The 16,010-nt window shown below is 41.4% G+C and overlaps 1 protein-coding gene across 5 annotated transcripts in view; it reads left to right on the top strand.

Annotated features, from left to right (window-relative positions):
- The first annotated feature begins 1,187 nt into the window (after positions 1–1,187).
- Positions 1,188–16,010, top strand: part of csnk1g1 (casein kinase 1, gamma 1) — an 86,052-nt gene continuing 71,229 nt past the window's right edge. For 4 of the 5 annotated variants that reach the window (XM_061887543.1, XM_061887542.1, XM_061887541.1 and 1 more), the window contains exon 1: positions 1,189–1,396. The gene's annotated coding sequence lies outside the window, so the exon portion shown is untranslated. Of the gene's footprint in view, positions 1,397–16,010 lie in introns of all 5 variants that reach the window. The other variant, XM_061887539.1, reaches the window with a different exon arrangement.

Raw genomic sequence — 16,010 nt, 5'->3', positions numbered from 1 at the left:
TAAAACTCATTTGTATACTCTAGCCTTTAAATAGACTCCCTTTTTAGACCAGTTGATCTGCCGTTTCTTTTCTTTTTCTTCTATGTCCCACTCTCCCTTGTGGAAGGGGTCCGGTCCGATCCGGTGGCCATGTACTGCTTGCCTGTGTATCGGCTGGGGACATCTCTGCGCTGCTGATCCGCCTCCGCTTGGGATGGTTTCCTGCTGGCTCCGCTGTGAACGGGTCTCTCGCTGCTGTGTTGGATCCGCTTTGGACTGGACTCTCGCGACTGTGTTGGATCCATTGTAGATTGAACTTTCACAGTATCATGTTAGACCCGCTCGACATCCATTGCTTTCCTCCTCTCCAAGGTTCTCATAGTCATCATTGTCACCGACGTCCCACTGAGGTGTGAGTTTTCCTTGCCCTTATGTGGGCCTACCGAGGATGTCGTAGTGGTTTGTGCAGCCCTTTGAGACACTAGTGATTTAGGGCTATATAAGTAAACATTGATTGATATTATGTTGATAGTATATATTTGTACCATGAATTGATTAACGTGGACCCCGACTTAAACAAGTTGAAAAACTTATTCAGGTGTTACCATTTAGTGATCTTATTGTAGGGAATATGTACTGAACTGTGCAATCTACTAATCAATCAATCAATCAATGAAACTGGTGGGGTTCGGTACCTCCAACAAGGTTAAAAACCACTGCACTAGAGAAAAGGCGCGGTATAGCTCGGTTGGTAGAGCGGCCGTGCCAGCAACTTGAGGGTTGCAGGTTCGATTCCTGCTTCCGCCATCCTAGTCACTGCCGTAGTGTCCTTGGGCAAGACACTTTACCCACCTGCTCCCATTGCCACCCACACTGGTTTCAATGTAAAAATGAGATATTGGGTTTCACTATGTAAAGCGCTTTGAGTCACTAGAGAAAAAGCGCTATATAAATATAATTCACTTCACTTCACAATATCACAGAGCGTGTGAGCTCAGAAAGTAGATTCGAGAAAAGGAGTGTCGAGTTAGTTTTGGCGCAATTTGAGATAAGCCGGATAAAGAGCGTGTCGTTTATTAAACCCAAGTTCTACAAATAAGTTACACTTAAGTAGGCCTTATTTATATTAACGACCGTAGTGATTGATTTACCCATTTTTATTTGTTATTTTGACCCGGAAGTGTGCGAGTGGAAGCGGGCGGTGCCGTCCTTCTGCTTCCGGTGCGTTGGATTCTCTCACCAGAAGGCAGACAAACGCTGAAGAATGGAGATGCTACCAGCAAACATGACAGACAACAAGTAACAGCCTCCCAGTCCGGACGTCTCCTCTCCTCCGAACACAAAGACCCGCGCCGTATGCGTGTCTTCCTCCCTCCGCCCCCCCGTCCGTTGCATTTTGGATATATCTCCAGCCAAGGTGAGCCTGCTGGGGGTTTTGTTTGCGGTCCCGCACACATCTTGTCATATTTGTGTGAAAGCTAATATTTGCCTTGCTAACGCGGCTAATTTCCTTGTTGTGCTCGCCGGAGCTGTCACTGAGGAGATGTTAGCCGCGGCGTCTTCCACCAGCGGGGGGGTAGCTCATTCAATCCTTACCCTTTGTGAACCACGTAGTCGGGTTTATGAAAAGATGTGCTCATTGCGTATTGACAGGTTATGAATCAATTGGCCCCGGCGAGCTAATGTGGCTAACATGTAGCTTTGCGGCAGGTTAGTCAGGTTCCCTGCTGCTTCCACTTTAACGATGATCCCCTGTTTTACAGTGCTTCATTCAAACATTTCACTTCATCCATCCATCCATTTTTCTACCGCTTATTCCCTTTGGGGTCGCGGGGGGCGCTGGTGTCTATATCAGCTACATTTGGGCGGAAGTCGGTGTACACCCTGGACAAGTCGCCATCTCATCGCAGGGCCAACATCCATCCATCATCTTCCGCTTATCCGAGGTCGGGTCGCGGGGGCAACAGCCTAAGCAGGGAAACCCAGACTTTCCTCTCCCCAGCCACTTCGTCTAGCTCTTCCCGGGGGATCCCGAGGCGTTCCCAGGCCAGCCGGGAGACATAGTCTTCCCAACGTGTCCTGGGTCTTCCCCGTGGCCTCCTACCGGTTGGACGTGCCCTAAACACCTCCCTAGGGAGGCGTTCGGGTGGCATCCTGACCAGATGCCCGAACCACCTCATCTGGCTCCTCTCGATGTGAAGAAGCAGCGGCTTTACTTTGAGTCCCTCCCGGATGACAGAGCTTCTCACCCTATCTCTAAGGGAGAGCCCCGCCACCCGGCGGAGGAAACTCATTTCGGCCGCTTGTACCCGTGATCTTATCCTTTCGGTCATGACCCAAAGCTCATGACCATAGGTGAGGATGGGAACGTAGATCGACCGGTAAATTGAGAGCTTTGCCTTCCGGCTCAGCTCCTTCTTCACCACAACGGATCGGTACAACGTCCACATTACAGAAGACGCCGCACCGATCCACCTGTCGATCTCAAGATCCACTCTTCCCTCACTCGTGAACAAAACTCCTAGGTACTTGAACTCCTCCACTTGGGGCAGGGTCTCCTCCCCAACCCGGAGATGGCATTCCACCCTTTTCCGGGCGAGAACCATGGACTCGGACTTGGAGGTGCTGATTCTCATTCCGGTCGCTTCACACTCGGCTGCGAACCGATCCAGCGAGAGCTGAAGATCCCGGTCAGATGAAGCCATCAGGACTACATCATCTGCAAAAAGCAGAGACCTAATCCTGCGGTTACCAAACCGGAACCAGGGCCAACAGTTCCAGTTTATTTCAAAGATGTATCAAATACAATGTAATGCATCACCCAATTTCCAGTTGTTTCATTACAGCACGTCCGAAAATGAGTAGGAAGAAGCAGAGCTCATTTAAACCTATCCTTTTTCATACATACATATTTTTATATTAAACAAGGTAAAATATATGTTAGATTATAGGGCAATGCGCATATTGTATTGTGCACTTATATTGCCATATATCAGCTACTGTGTGGAAGTGTGGGGGAACACTTATAAGAGTAACATAAAGGCATTGTATCAATTACAGAAAAAAGCTATAAGGATTATTCATAAAGTAGATTACTTAGAACACACTAACATTTTATTTAATAACTCTGGACTATTGAAACTACAGGAGCTAGTAAAGCTACAGACATTGTGTGTCATATTTAAGGCTAGAAGTAAAACATTACCAGCAAATTTACAAAAAATGTCATCACTTCTGAGAATACAGAGCATAGAAGAAAAGGTCATTTCAAAGAACAATATTCAAGGACAACTTTAAAACAAATGTGTACATCAGTGGTGGGGGTAAAATTGTGGAATTCTCTTTACAACGAGATAAAAAACTGTAAAAATATATTCCAATTGAAAAAAAGATATAAAGATAGAACAATAAGATCATATGGACGGCAATAAGTGTTTACATTTTGTTTTTTATTTATTAATTTACTTATTTTTTGTCTGGTTTTGTATTTGCTCTGTATCATTCCGTGAGGTGTATATTATATTATTACTATTATTTTCTTGGTTTGGTTTATACTTTATGAAGTTTTGCACTTTTTGTGTTTTTCTTGTGTTTTTTGTTTTTGATTGTTTCATTACATTTGGATATATGTGTCTGCTTAAATGATATTCATGAAGTAAGATAATGTATTATGTCAAAGGGGGCAGGAAATTATAAGATTTTCTTCATCCTGCTCCTTCTCAGGAATTGTGTGAATTTAAATTGTATAATTGTGATATAATTATTTATCGTTCTAAATGCACATAAATGAATGAGATAAATAAAAATTAAATGAAAAAAATGAAATGAAATACCATAGCAATTGTATCCTATTTCCTTGTTCTCTGTAACAGAACAATGAACACATAAATAATATACTAGGGCTGGGCGATATTGGCTTTTATTAATATCGCAATATTTTTATGCCATATTGCGATATACGATATATATTACGATATTTTGCCTTTGCCTTGAATGAACACTTGATGCATATAATCACAGCAGTATGATGATTCTATGTGTCTACATTAAAACATTTTTCTCCATACTGCATTAATATATGCTACCTTTTCATGCAGAGAGGGAAATCACAACTAAGTCAATCGACCAAAACTGTATTTATTAAATAATTTTCATTCTCTCACGGGTGATTTTTTAAATGAAAGAACAAATTAATAGTGTCTGCTGAATACTTTGCATATTGCTGTTATATGCTGAATATCTTCCCACTTGAAGCCAAACCAGTGGCGGTAACTTCAACACTTTACTAATACCCTCCTCCATTCACATCCCATCTCCCCGGATTATAAACAACCTAATGTAAATAATGAAATGTACTTCTAATGTATATACTGTACTTGTTCTTATGCTATCTGAACTCACTATGTTCTCTGCTGGGTGTACATATCCGACTAAATAAGACCTACGCTGTTTCAATGTCCACATTTCTCCGTTGATGCAATTGTTGATGACTGAAGTACTGATATCAACCAAAGCTCCTCATCCCACCCCCCGGATTGTAAATAATGTAAAAAAATCAATGTACATACTATGATGATTAACTTGTGTGATGACTGTATTATGCTGATAGGATATATTTGTACCATGAATTGATTAACGCGGACCCCGACTTAAACAAGTTGAAAAACTTATCCGGTTGTTACCATTAGTGGTCAATTGTACGGAATATGTACTGAACTATGCAGTCTACTAATAAAAGTATCAATCAACCAATTAATCAAAAAATGCCCTGCTCTTTTTTTTGGGCATTTATTGTTCTTTCTCCATTTGTGATCAGTTTCCCACCATCTCTCTCTTATATTGTCACAAGCTCCGCTCCGCTTGTATGACCTTTCAGCTAACGTTAGCCTTGCTCTTACCTCTCTGGTCATATGACGCTAGACGCGCAAGAGTATGTGACGTATGTAAGAAGGCGGGCTTGTTTTCTGTCTCTGTGAGAAGGAGAGAAGAGGAGTGAGAAACGCCTGTATTTTAATGTCCTCAGCTAACGTTAGACATGCTAACGTTATCTCTCGGCGAGAGCGTATGATGCTAGATGTGCGACAGTATGCGACGTATGTAAGAAGGCGGGCTTGTTTTCCGTCCCAGTGAGACGGAGATACGAGAAGGAGTGAGCAACGCCTGTTGTGTAAAGCCCGCAGCTAAAAGCAACTGCGTGAGAACATATAATCGAATATTACGATATAGTCATTTTCTATATCGCACAGAGACAAACCTGTGATATATCATTTATATCGCTATATCGCCCAGCCCTATAATATTCTATAGTAAGTAGGGCTGCGACTCTTTGGGTGTCCCGCGATTCGATTCAATATTGTTTCTTGGGGTCGCGATTCGGTTATCCATCCATCCATCCATTTTCTACCGCTTATTCCCTTTTGGAGTCGCGGGGGGCGCTGGCGCCTATCTCAGCTACAATCGGGCGGAAGGCGGGGTACACCCTGGACAAGTCGCCACCTCATCACAAGGCCAACACAGATAGACAGACAACATTCACACTCACATTCACACACTAGGGCCAATTTAGTGTTGCCAATCAACCTATCCCCAGGTGCATGTCTTTGGAAGTGGGAGGAAGCCGGAGTACCCGGAGGGAACCCACGCATTCACGGGGAAAACATGCAAACTCCACACAGAAAGATCCCGGGCCTGGGATTGAACCCAGGACTGCAGGACCTTTGTATTGTGAGGCAGACGCACTAACCCCTCTGCCACCGTGAAGCCCCGATTCGGTTATATATAAATTTTTTTTTTTTCAATTCAACGCGATTCTTGATTCAAAAACTATATTTTTCCGATTCAAAACGATTTGTATTCATTCAATACATAGGATTTCAGCAGGATCTACCCCAGTCTGCTGACATGCTAGCAGAGTAGTAGATTTAAAAAAAAAAAAAAAAGCTTTTATAATTGTAAAGGACAATGTTTTATCAACTGATTGCAATCATGTACATTTGTTTTAACTATTAAACGAACCAAAAATATGACTTATTTTATCTTTGTGAAAACATTGGACACAGTGTGTTGTCAAGCTTATGAGATGCGATGCAAGTGTAAGTACTCTGACACTATTGTTCTTTTTTTTACATTTTTTATAAATGTCTAATGATAATGTCAATGAGGGATTTTTAACCGAATCCATGCTGAAATTATAACTAATATTGATACTGTTGTTGATAATATTCATTTTGGTTTGTTCTGTGTCGTGTTTGTGTCTCCTCTCAATTGCTCTGTTTATTGCAGTTCTGAGTGTTGCTGGGACAGGTTTGGTTTTGGAATTGGATTGCATTGTTATGGTATTGCTGTGTATTGGTTTGTTGAATTGAAAAAATATATATAAAAAAATCGATTTTTTTGAAAAATGAGAATCGACCCTGCCCCAAGTGGACGAGTGGGGGAAGAGTGGATCGTGAGATCGACAGGCGGATCGGTGCGGCGTCTTCAGTAATGCGGACGTTGTACCGATCCGTTGTGGTGAAGAAAGAGCTGAGCCGGAAGGCAAAGCTCTCAATTTACCGGTCGATCTTCGTTCCCATCCTCACCTATGGTCATGAGCTTTGGGTCATGACCGAAAGGATAAGATCACGGGTACAAGCGGCCGAAATGAGTTTCCTCCGCCGTGTGGTGGGGCTCTCCCTTAGAGATAGGGTGAGAAGCTCTGTCATCCGGGAGGAACTCAAAGTAAAGCCGCTGCTCCTCCACATCGGGAGGAGCCAGATGAGGTGGTTCGGGCATCTGGTCAGGATGCCACCCGAACGCCTCCCTAGGGAGGTGTTTAGGGCACGTCCAACCGGTAGGAGGCCACGGAGAAGACCCAGGACACGTTGGGAAGACTATGTCTCCCGGCTGGCCTGGGAACGCCTCGGGATCCCCCGGGAAGAGCTAGACGAAGTGGCTGGGGAGAGGGAAGTCTGGGCTTCCCTGCTTAGGCTGCTTCCCCCGCGACCCGACCTCGGATAAGTGGAAGAAGATGGATGGATGGATGGATGGAGAATCGATTTTTTCCCACACCCCTAATAGTAAGCATACAAATATTAAATACATAAATAATCTTTGTCTCAATAAAAATAAAGGGTTGTAGATCCATCCATCTATTTTCTACCGCTTATTCCCTTTGGGGGCGTTGGAGTAGGGCTGGGCGATATGGCTTTTTTTTAATATCTCGATAGTTTTAGGCCATATCGCGATACACGATATATATCTCGATATTTTGCCTCAGCCTTGAATTAACACTTGATACATACTGTATAATCACAGCAGTATGATGATGCTATGTTTCTACATTAAAACATTCTTGTTCTTACTGCATTAATATATACTCATTTTAAACTTTCAGGCAGAGAAGGAAATCACAACTAAGTCAATTGACCAAATCTCTATTTATTAAACAGTTATTAGCAGGTAACTTTTCAAATGATGCTACAAATTAGCAGTAATGCTACTTTTTGTGTCAACGCTTGTGCCCCACACTTGACAAATTAAAGTTGTCTATTCGACATCTTCCCGCTTTAAGCCGAACCACCGCCAGACCATGGACCCCCTGCTGTTTTTCTTGGGAATTAATTCTTTCATTCGCACCTTCTTTCTCTTGTATTACCACTCGCACGGCTCTACTAGCATCACAGCTAATGTTACACATGCTGCTACCTCTGAGGGCGTATAGGTATCTGACGTATGACGTGACAGTATGTGACGTGTGTAAGTTTGTGCGCTTGCTGTCAGTGAGGAGACACAAGAAGGAGTGGGAAGAGCCTGCAGTGTAATGCCCGCAGCTAAAAGCAACTGCGCGAGAACGTATACTCGAATATCACGATATTCATTTTCTGTATCGCACGGAGACAACCCCGCGATATATAGCTTATATAGATATATCGCCCAGCCCTATTGTGAACACTTGTAGTTTGAACCGCCTCATAAACTGAATCATATTACTGGTAGTGATTTTTGAATCAAATTTCTTGGGTTTATCTGTTGGGGAGAAGATCTTGCCCCAAGTGGAGGAGTTCAAGTAGCTCGGAGTCTTGTTTTCAAGTGGGGGAAGAGTGGATCGTGAGTTCGACAGGCGGGTCAGTGCGGCGTCTTCAGTAATGCGAACGCTGTATCTATCCGTTGTGGTGAAGAAGGAGCTGAGCCGGAAGGCAAAGTTCTCAATTTACCAGTCGATATACACTCCTATTCTCACCTATGGTCATGAGCTTTGGGTTATGACCGAAAGTACAAGATCTCGGGTACAAGCAGCCGAAATGAGCTTCCTGCGCCGGGTGGCAGGGCTCTCCCTTTAGAGAGAGGGTGAGAAGCTCTGTCATCCGGGAGGGGCTCAAAGTAAAGCCGCTGCTCCTCCACATCGAGAGGAGCCAGATGAGGTGGTCCGGGAATCTGGTCAGGATGCCACCCGAACGCCTCTCTAGGGAGGTGTTTCGGGCATGTCCGACCGTTAGGAGGCCACGAGGAAGACCCAGGACACGTTGGGAAGACAATGTCTCCCGGCTGGCCTGGGAACACCTTGGGATACCCTGGGAGTAGCTGGACGAAGTGGCTGGGGAGAGGGAAGTCTGGGCACTCCTGCTTAGGCTGCTGCCCTTGCGACCCGACTTCGGATAAGTGGAAGAAGATGGATGGATAGATGGATGGTTAATCTGTTTCATAATTTAATTCCACATACTGATACACTAAAGGTTTTAAGTTTTGTATGCGCATACAAATGTTTTAAATTAAATTTTCTTCTAAGGTTATGTTTCTCTTTTGTGGAGAAGAACTGTTGTACATTCTTGGGTAGCAAGTTATAGTTTGCTTTGTTTGCAGATGCACCGAATCGTTGAATTTCAATAATTGCGATTTTAATAAACATTGTCTTGCATCTTTGTTTTGGACCACCTTCATGTATAATTCTTGTTCTGTGTACTTTGTGAACACTAGTAGTTTGAACCGTCTCTTAAACCGAATCATATGGGTTCTTTTTTTTTTATTTCTTTGTTTAATCCTTTTCATGATTTAATTCCACATACTGATACACCAAAGGTTTTAAGTTTTGTACGCGCATACAAATGTTTTAAATGAGGTTTTCCTCTAAGGTTATATTTGTCTTCTTTTGTTGAGGATCGTTGTACATTCTTGGGTGGGGGTTATAGTTTGCTTTGGACATCATTTTAGCTGTTTGTAAATGCACCAAATTGTTGAGTTTCAATAATTGTGATTTAATAAACAGTGTCTTATATCTTTGTTTTGGACCACCTTCATATATTATTTTACTGCTCATCCATCCAGCCATTTTCTACCTCTTATTACTGCTCATTTAAGGACAAATAGTCGCTGCTTTAAACAAAGCGCATCATCTCACTCAAGTGGTCTCTGTCTGTGCATAGACGCAAAGATAAAATATCAAATCTTTGTATTCTGTCATCAATGCCAAGGCCTCACATTAGCATGTTTGCTTTTGTTAGTGTTGTTGGACTTGTTTAGTTCGCTTAAAAATGATAAATGGCTCACTCTCCAGTCAGTTTGCTCATTTATATTTATCTGGAATTGCAGCTATGGTCTCCATGCAGATTGTTTCAAGCTGATCTGCCACATAGTTTACAACTAACCCCTGATTTTCACAGGATGCAGAACGGCAGCGTAGCGTAGCCGCCACGGAATGGCACCGCCGTTCTTTTGTGAAATAGTGCAGACTTTTACGAGACCTCGCAAATCCGCACAGGATCAGGTGATTAAGTAAAGATCGCGAAACGTCTCGAGCTTTGCCATCCATCAAATATCCACAGACGGGCGCTTAAGTGATGGCATTGACTTGACTTGTGAAAAGACCGTTTTCCCTTGCAGAACGACAACTTTCATTTTTTTTGTAGTATGCAACAACACAATAGTAACACCATCCCTGGTGAGCGTTGTGTAGACACACACAAATACATACATTTCATTCAACTCCTACAAACCACTCCCCTGCTTCTCCGGCCCGTATCAGCTGGTATTTGACACAGCTCCCCATATAGCTGCTTGTGATTTGCCTGTGTATGCTTCTTAAATGTAAGACCTCAAGAATCGGCATGCCCTCATCCATTCATGTCAAAAGGGTAACATTACATCTGAAAACCTTTTAAAAGTCGACTTCATGTCCGTCTCCACCCATTAGGCCTTTTCAAAGTGTAAAAATGATCCGCCTTGAAGACAGACTATTTTATTTTGAAAGTAAAACGAGTGATTTATTTCATGTGCGTGACTTCTTGTCCAACACAAGCAGATTTTCGCGAAATTGAACGAATCTGTTGCGGCGACAGGCAAATCTAGAAGCTCTGGGTATATTTAGCGCAGGGATGCAGAATGTCACCGCCATGACGATGCAGTTCTGTGGGTGGTGGAAACAGACACTTTGACTTGAATAAAAACTGAGAGTACGCCGCTATGGCAACAACGTGCCATTTCGCATCCAGTGGAAATCCTGGGTTAGTGTTCAGGTCATCTTCCTTCCATTATAGTCAGTGTGTACGTTTCCATGCACTAAATTATTCTGATATTGCAAATAATTTGGCTAATAATGAGTATTTCACAACCCATGAAAACACGTCAATCTGATTGTTTGGCTTTTGAAAAGTTGGATTAACACACCTAGACTTCGTACTATTATTAAATCAGTTTTTTTTCAGCAGACTGTTTGACTCCAGTATAAAATGCACACATGTCGTAATGTGTGTTTAAAAAAAACTGAACATTTTGAAGTGCATTGAGGGGAGGAAAAAGAAGCAGAATTATTTTAAAAGGTAGCTAAGACTTCATTCTGACTTCAGACTAAATATTGTAGATAAACTTCTTTAAGCTGCATTTGTGCACTACAAATTGTTTATCAATAACTCTACTCCACACAACTGGAAAACTTGTAAAGAACAGTCGCAACCCTCATTTTCAGCGGTATTGGGACACAAACGGTCACTTTCTTCCAATTTAAAACTCCTTCCAGTAATCCACTTAGTTTATAGAATGAATTTTGAGACATTTAGAGTTGTTTTTTTTCCATTCTCCGTACAAAAATTCCAACTCTTTTCTGCCAGTCTTTACTTCGGACCTACATCCAGGACTTTTTTGGTACTAGTGTCAAGTTTGTGGCGCAATCTAAAATAGTTTCTTGCTGCGGTCTGGTTTTTAACATCAGTTTAGCCAATAGAGACTTAATATTTCTTATCCGTGCCAATATTACAACGGACACCAGGTACAACAAGAATTTGGCTTTGAACTCGTCCATGTTTGCAATCATTAAAGAGCGATTTGTGAGAATGCCTTGTTTAGGTGTGACGTCATAGGTCAACTGGAAAAGCAATAAATTTATCCGCGCTAAAAGGAAACAAGTGACCTCCAGTGTGTGGGAGGTACATGGCGTATGACCTCGTCCCATTAGAGAGACAGTGCATTGACACTGGGATTTCACATGTAGGTGTGAAAATACAAAACGCTAACTATTTGAAAAATCTGACTGATTTAGTGCACGGAAACATAGTCAATGTTACAATGGCTCGCTTGTCACAGCAAGAGTCGGCACTATTAGCAGGCCCCCCTCTCAGGCTGCTCTTTCCACTGAAGGTTACATCACTCCACTCAAATCCTTTATTTCTCCAATAGAATTAAAAGTTGCTAACAGATTAGTTGGCTCAATACCTTCAGGAGTATCTCTGTTCCTCGGCTCTGATTTCACTACGTTGGAAGCCGCTTTTCTTGACATCATGCCCCCGTGGCTGACTGACGTTCACTCAAGCAGTTTGACAATAGGCGCTAATATTGTCGACTTTGTTTTCCATTATTTGTGCATTTTTAAAATTTAATTTCAAAAGGGACAAGCGGTAGAAAAATGGATGGATGGAATTTTTCAGTTTTTGTATGATATTGTAGCATCAGAGTACAGTCACCCCTCGTTTATCAAGGTTAATTGGTATCAGACATGACATGTAAATTAATTTGCGTTTTCCTTCAAAGTACTTGACTCGGTGCCGAGTGTGCAACGTCACATGCACCAAACGTGTCAAAATATTGAACTATCTTACATGGATCAGTACCCAGTAGTACAGACAGAATTCCATTTATACTTAGGATGTAACAATATAAACATTACATTTATCAGATATTGTGACCAAAAATAGTACTAGTTATCGTTATGGCGGTATTTTTGAGTGATCGGAAAAAGTACTTTAACACACTGTTTATTTTCTTTTTCTTTTTTTGCTAAATTAAAATGAATATATACACTGTTAGAAAACCCACTATTTTGCATGTTTTGTGTTTTTTCATGCTTCACATATTGTGTTTTAGTCTTATTTTTTTCCGTTTTGATGGCGAAGGGTCCATTGTTTTAAATATTGGTTTGTACTGTTGTAATTTAAGATTTCAGCTACCAAGTCAGAAAGGAAAAGAAATGTGAACGTTATCATGAAAAAAAAACATTCTAAACTACAAAATAGACGGAATAGAAATTACAAATAGACAGAATTGAAATTGATAGCGTAAATTAAACCAAATTTGTAGGATAATGATTGATAATAAATTGAACTGGAAATCTCATGTAAAAGTACAAAACAAATTAGCAAGAAACACGTCAATAATGAATAGAACAAAACATGTTCTAGACCATGGGTGTCAAACTCTGGCCCGCGGGCCAAATTTGGCCCGCCTTGTATTTTCATTTGGCCCTTGAGGCAATATCAAATTAACATTAGAGGTGGCCCGCCGGTATTATACAGCGGCGGTGTCACTGTAACACCGCTAATACTCATACTTTTTTAGTTTTAGGAACTGTTATATGAAAGAAAAGGGGTAGGATTAAATAAGGTATGCTACTTCCTACCTCTTTTAGAACATGTTGAAAAGAGAAACTGGAAATTGTGATGTATCATGTTGTATGCTTGCATGTTCGAAATAAACTCAAACTCAAATTGAATACTTAACAATAACCGTATAAAATTAAGGTGCAAAAATAAGAAATATGTGAGAAATGTTTAATAAACTGTAACAAAGTAAGGCAAAGTGTAATAATGTTAACAGAGGAACATGAAAATAACTATTTTCTGAAGGTTAATTGTACTAAATAGTGAGAGCGATTCAGGTGGTGGAGTATTACTGTTTACAAACGCCTTGGTCTAACTACGGTCCGTTTAAAAAAAAAAAACTCCTATACTGTCGAGTTGACTTTCCCTGTTTAATTGACAATTTGTTTACTCTCTGCAGCACTCATTTTTACTTTCTCTTTTCACCCCATGCAAAGAATCCACCGCGAGACAACACGACAGCGCAACTGTTACCTGATTGGCTGTTAGCTTATCACTCGCACTGATCAATGGTCACTTCCTGCGTTGCTCGTTTAGAGATTACCTTTGTTCATGCAACCAACCTTTATTTGCCACTTCCTGTATCTTCCGATAAAAATTAATAGATTGAACGCATATTGTTATTGATACTGATTATGCGTCTTATATATTGATTTAGTTTTATTGCCTAGCCCTATGAAGCATACATCTGTTCAGTGGCTCTAATTTAACAATTGGCTTTTAAATTCAGCTTGAAATATCTTTATGTATGTATGTACTGACTGAATGACTACTTCATATCCATTTTTTATGAAAACCAAAAGACAGTCAAGACAGCAGCAGTAAAAAAACATATTCAATGCTATCCAGCATCCTGTATAAGAAAATACATGTACAATACAGAGCAACATGTTGTCTCTGTATTTAACCATACTTTTGAGGACCTGTCTGGGAATATTTAGCTTGTTGTTGTCCAGCATCTTGGTCAGTGAAGCTTTCCTGTGTGGGCGACCCAGAGAGCAATGTGGGCGAAGTGTCCAGCAGCAACGGCTATAGATGAAGCAGGATTTGAACTGGGAACCTTCTGGTTGCTGGACAACCTGTTGTGCCTCCTGAGCCATGCTGTGCATTGTTATAAGAGAATGCCCTATGCCCGTCAGGTGCAGAGGAGAGCAAACGGCCGAAACAAATACACATCAAAAGATACCGGTCTGGCGGTATTGTCTCAAATATATATTTTTTTCTAAAATATATCGGTATTAACTGTAAAACCAGTATACTGCCAAGCCCTATATCGTCTCCCTTCAAATCCTCCTGTGTAACGTGACATATGGCTAAAAAAAAAGCATAACCTTGCATAGCAGTGATGCAGCAAAGGCTGTAATTGGTTGGCTTTTAGTCCTTGTCCTGTGTTGATGTGATTCAACCATGAGGCATAATGCCCACCTTTGCAAAGAATGCCTTTTTTTTTTTTTTTTTTACAATTTAAAATCTTGTAATAAAGCACCAGTTCCAATAACACTCATTCCCTCCCTACTAGTTACCATTGTTTATTAGCAACAAAGAAAGCTAACAGGCTAAAACATGACAAGTGTAATGGTTAACACTTCCCCTTACGAAGAACTTTGAAGGACTCATGACAGTACCTCAAAGGACAGCATAGTGACTACAGTACACAGAAGCATAAACCATAGCTGGAGCCACAACAGAGGGATACAAGAGCCACATGTTGCAGACCCCTGTTAGATGGAAGTGCCTTATAGCAGAAAAAGAGCAGGTATTTTAAGGAAATTACCAAGAGTTAGAGAGAGGACCTTTCAAAAACGCCTCTCTCCAGCCACTTGCCTGTTGCATCCGTTTGAATAAAATCTTGTCATTTTCAATTAGCTTTGTACTGTTGTATGATGTGTATGTGTCAGTGAGTGCTCGTGTGGCTTGCACGCCATGCTTCCAGCTCATTCATCTGGGAGTGGCCTGGCCAGGCAATGAGCCCAGTGTTTTCTGATCACTGAAGACTGTCTACCTTTTTAAAAGGACACAGTGCTTCTATTGTCTGTTGTCATGGTGTACCAGTGTCCGTTCCATTCTTTCCAGCAGCTTAGTATTACTTAATGTTTAGTAAACTGGTGCACCATAAAGTCCCATGTATAAATGATGCTATTTTCACATATGCCAGACATGTCTGGACATGTACAAATACACTGCAGCTGCAGCTATGCAATATGACTACTTGGCTAGTAATACAGAGGATAAGTTCTGCCTCTTTTATTCTTATTTATACATAGTTTATGCTGGTTTATTTTGTACAAATATACCGACATGTTGTTTTGTGCTGGCAGCCTTTGTCGTTCTTTAGTGAACATTTTGGCTGTAGTAAACCTATAAATTCCAGTGTTCAGCATTTGAATCCAGACAGACTTCAGACAAACTCATTAAACATTTATTAGTGGTCAGAATGGGCAGCACGGTGGTAGAAGGGTTAGTGCGTCTGCCTCACAATACGAAGGTCCTGAGTTTAATCCTGGGCTCGGGATCTTTCTGCATGTTTGCATGTTCTCCCCGTGACTGCGTGAGTTCCCTCCGGGTGCTCCGGTTTTCTCCCACCCCCAAAGACATGCACCTGAGGATAGGTTGATTGGCAACACTAAATTGGCCCTAGTGTATGAATGTGAGTGTGAATGTTGTCTGTCTATCTCTGTTGGCCCTGCGTTGAGGTGGCTACTTGTCCAGGGTGTACCCCGCCCTCTGCCCGAATGCAGCTGAGATAGGCTCCAGCGACCCCAAAAGGGACAAGCAGTAGAAAATGGATGGGATGGATAGTGGTCAGAATCATAAGTGTCAAGTGTTTTAGCATTGTGGTGTTTGGAGTTCAGTTGGGCCGTGACCATGGGTGTTGTCAATAATACATTATCATATTAGCACAATTGATGCTAATGCATATATTTTCTTCAAAAAGGCTGAATTAAAAAAGTATGAAAAATGATGCTTACATTTAAAAGCAAATCTCTGTAATTAGTATTAACATACAGTATATATATTTTTTATATATATATTGTTTTGCTAATTTTTTTTTAGAGCTTACAGGTCTTTTTTCCACCAAAACTTAAGGAACTTTCAAGTTCCAGAAATTTTTAGTTCCTAGAACCAAAGGTTCGTGTAGAATGTTTTTTGTGTTTCCACCACATTTCATAGTTTAGGTAGTTTATACAA

The sequence above is a fragment of the Nerophis ophidion genome, linkage group LG25 (genome assembly GCF_033978795.1).
Source record: "Nerophis ophidion isolate RoL-2023_Sa linkage group LG25, RoL_Noph_v1.0, whole genome shotgun sequence".
In the NCBI taxonomy this organism is placed as follows: domain Eukaryota; kingdom Metazoa; phylum Chordata; class Actinopteri; order Syngnathiformes; family Syngnathidae; genus Nerophis; species Nerophis ophidion.
Note: the sequence above shows the minus strand (reverse complement) of the source record. Positions and strands in the feature narration are given on the sequence as shown.